Source organism: Helianthus annuus, chromosome 10 (genome assembly GCF_002127325.2).
Source record: "Helianthus annuus cultivar XRQ/B chromosome 10, HanXRQr2.0-SUNRISE, whole genome shotgun sequence".
Taxonomy (NCBI): domain Eukaryota; kingdom Viridiplantae; phylum Streptophyta; class Magnoliopsida; order Asterales; family Asteraceae; genus Helianthus; species Helianthus annuus.
Genome location: NC_035442.2, coordinates 153,100,184 through 153,104,213, shown reverse-complemented (window position 1 = coordinate 153,104,213; position 4,030 = coordinate 153,100,184). Strand labels below are relative to the sequence as shown.

At 43.8% G+C, this 4,030-nt stretch overlaps 1 non-coding gene across 1 annotated transcript; it reads right to left on the bottom strand.

Annotated features, from left to right (window-relative positions):
* Window positions 1–1,884: 1,884 nt before the first annotated feature.
* Window positions 1,885–1,991, bottom strand: LOC118483393. The gene has a single exon (XR_004870681.1). It is a non-coding gene; the product is annotated as a small nucleolar RNA R71 (small nucleolar RNA).
* Window positions 1,992–4,030: the final 2,039 nt, after the last annotated feature.

Sequence of the window (4,030 nt, the reverse complement as noted above, 5' to 3'; positions counted from 1 at the left end):
GCTGGGAAGACTTGAACGTAAAGATTACTGAAGTTACTGGTGATAGGTTTCTTGGATGTACTTTGTGGACTATGCAAAGCCTCCGAGTGGGGATTGTTGGGTTCGTAGGCTTTACGGTAGCTGGCCCTAATTAGGGTTAGCCGGCCCTAGTTAGGGTTAGCCGGCCCTAGTTATTAGGCCCACTTAGTTAACTTGTTGACCAAGTAGGAAACCCTAATCTTGTTCTATAAATACCTATTATGTAACTGTAGTCTGTGTCATTCTGAAAACAGTTGTGAGCATCTAATAAAAGTGAAACCCTAGTTGCAACTCGTGGACGTAGGTCACCTTGACCGAACCACGTAAATTCTCGTGTTCTTTATTTTCTGCTAGTGTGTGTGTGTTTGTTCCGCTTCCGCTCGAGCCTACTCTGATTCGATACCCCTAACAAATTCCCTCATATGTAAACTACTATTAATACATTAAACCGGCTACTTGGGATTGTATCCCTGCTGACTCAAACCACTTAGCCGAGGGTAACGTCACCTTCAAAAGAGGGGCCTACCACTTTTTGCATTAATAACTTAATTAATTATCTTTCAATATTCCGACCCTTTGGGATTGTATCCTTGCTGACTCAAACCACTAGGTTGAGGGTAACGTCACCTTCAAAAGAGGGGCCTACTACTATAACTAGGATAATCTCTTAAAAAGTGGAAAAGTGCGAAAATCATCAAAGGATACATTAAAGGCGAGTCGGATCCAAGTGATTCATCTTGTCTATCTGTTTTTACTTTATTTTATTTCTGCATTTTTTCTATTCTTCATGTTTAAAATCTTTTCTCAAAAAAAATTAGATTGATTAGACGTTGAGGATAAACCGGTACTAAAAGCTCTTGTGTCCTTGGACAACCTCGGTATCTTACCAACGCTATACTACGCTCACGATGGGTGCACTTGCCCAAGTGTGTGTTTAGTGTTAGTAGAATATCGTTTTTTATAAATTTAAAACTTGACTAATGCGTAAAATGGGCTTAAAATATCAATAAAAACATATCACGTCGAACGCACACCAAGTTTTTGGCAACGTTGCCGGGGACACAAGGATTTTAAGAAAGTTAGGAATCACCGGCCTTTTTAGATTTTTCTAAATTTTTCAGCTTCTGCAAACTTCCGCACGGGCTCTGCCTGGTCGGACACGGGGCTGTGCCCAGCAACCTTACTGGCAATTTTTGTTTTTTGAGTTACAGAAGAGTGACCACGAGGCCGTGGCGGTGCACCACGGGGCCGTGCTGAACTCCCTAGTAACTGGGATCCAGAAAACAATCACTGCAACAACGACCACGGGGCCATGGTGAGACTTCTGACTGACGTTCTTTTTGTTTTATCGCAGTACTTGGAACCCAGGTGCAGCACCTGAACTTTCTACGCAGTGCCTGAGCTCCAGTTCCAATAAAGACATAAAAGAACCTCTAGACGAACCCGAACGCTTTCTAAGAAAAAGACAAAAAGCTAAAAGCCAAGAGAAAGCCACGGGGGACCCACTTCCAATGGCGGATCAGGGAACCCTTATGGATTACTTACGACCCACGGTGGGTAATCTCGGAACCGCTATCAATGCACCGAATGTCGATGCCAATAACTTTGAACTTCGGCCGCACTTGACTCAAATGCTGCAAAATTCCGCAACCTTCCATGGTGGGTATTACCAACTTTTTGTAAATATGTGATACTTTCCGAATCAACGGAGCATCAAACGATGCCATCCGCCTCCGAATGTTCCCATTCTCACTAAAAGACCGAGCCAAGGCTTGGCTTAACACCCTCCCAAGTGGTTCGGTAAACGCTTGGGATGAACTTGAACAAAAGTTTCTATATAAGTATTTCCCGCCTTCTAAGACCGCTAAATTAATGACTGAAATCAATACATACTCACAAGAGAACGGGGAATCCTTATATGAAACTTGAGAAGGATTCAAGGGGTTATTGAGGAAATGTCCTCATCATGGTCTCGCAGTATGGCAACAAGTATCCACTTTCTATAATAGGTTGTTGCCATACACAAGACAAACACTCGACTCTAGCTCCGGGGGACTCCTAGGTAATCGTCGCTCAAATGAAATTTATAATCAAATTGAGGAAATTGCTCAAAACAATTTTCAATGGCACACACCCCGAGGCACAAAATCTATTGCCCTAGGTGCCCACAAGGTGGATGAAAGCACCTCTTTACAAGCCCAAATCGAGGCCCTATCTTCAAAAATCAAAAAGTTAGAAATGGCAAAATACGGCCTCAGTTATGGCTTGTGAAGGGTGTGGTGGGCCAATGAAAATTGGAATTTTATGAAAGAAATGGATAATCAAACAGAAATGGTAAACTACATTGATAATAGACCTAGGCCGTCGGGTCCCCTAACGGGCACTTACAACCAAGGATGGTGTAACCACCCTAACCTTGGTTCCACAATAGTAGTAACCAACAAAATCAAAACCAACGAGCAAACTTTCAACAACAACCAAGAAATGAGTCACAAAATTTCTCTCAACAACAAGGGGGGCGAGAGAGGCTTGAAGACACTGTTTCACGCCTCATCTCCGAAACCGAAAAAAAGAAATTGGATCAATTCCTACAAATGGAATCAAACTTTAGAAATCAACAAGCTAGTATACAAAACATTGAAAAACAATTAAATCAACTAGCTCAAAATTTCTTCGAGAGACCACAAGGCGCACTACCTAGCAATACCGAAACCAACCCAAAGGCGCAAGTACACCTCATAACACTAAGAAACCGGACCATAGGTCCCGAGGAGGCCCCACTACCCCCACCCGAAAAAAAATCCACCCAATCAAAACACGGCCTCACCTCCAACCCATAAGGAAGCAAAGCCTCGGCCAAATCCCGAACCAACTAAGAACCCCTCGGTGCCCTACCCCGGTCGGTTACTTCGCCAAAAGACCGACGAGCAATTCACAAAATTCATAAACTTACTAAAACAATTGCATATCAATCTTCCATTTATGGAAGTACTCATCCAAATGCCAAAATATTCAAAATTCACGAGAGACTTCCTCACACACAAAAGGAAGATTGAAACATTGCAATTAGTCAACTTAACTAAAGAATGCTCTGCCGTGCTACTCAACAAACTCCCACAAAAGAAAATAGACCCCGGAAGTTTCACATCCCTTGTTCCATTGGGGGATCGCCTGTACGCAATGCACTAGCCGACCTTGGGGCAAGCATCAATCTCATGCCCGCATCAATGTTTGACCGACTCGGGCTAGGAAAAACAAGCCCCACAAAGATGAGCATACAACTAGCCAAAAGGTCTATCAAATACCCACAAGGTGTCGCCTAAAATCTATTGGTAAAAGTCGGAGACTTTATCTTCCCGGCCGAATTTGTTATACTCGACATGGAGGAAGACACCAAAGTACCGCTCATTCTAGGAAGACCATTCCTTGCCACCGCTCATGCAATGGTGGATATGAGTGAATGGAAACTAACATTGAGAGTTGGGGACAAAGAGATGAAATTCGGGGTTGGGAAAAGAGTAGAAAACGACCTGGTCAACTACATGGATGTCATAGACTCAAGCTTGGATGACACTCTCGACGGTGCAACACGGGATGTGAGACATCCTGCCCGGGTGACATATGACTGACTTAGGGTTTAGCCAAGGACCCTTATAAACGTGGCGCACCACGGAGGCATTCCGCGGAACTATCCGTAGTTTTTAGTTTAGTATAACTTTTATATTTTCTAGTTTAGCTTTACTTTTCAGGAATAAAAGACACTCGAAAAGGTGGAGTTTACCAAGGGAACGTATAAACCACACCCCATGCATAAAACAGAACCTCCCAACAATTTTCCAGCATTATAGCAAGTTCAGCACGGGGCCGTGCTCAGCCCAACACGCCCCGTGCTCAAGGCTCTGCAGAAATTTGCCCAGTTCAGGTAACTGGACATGGGGCTGTGCTCACTGAACACGCCCCGTGCCCAGCCTTCTGTTAAGTTTTGGTACTGACGATCTAACCACGGGGCCGT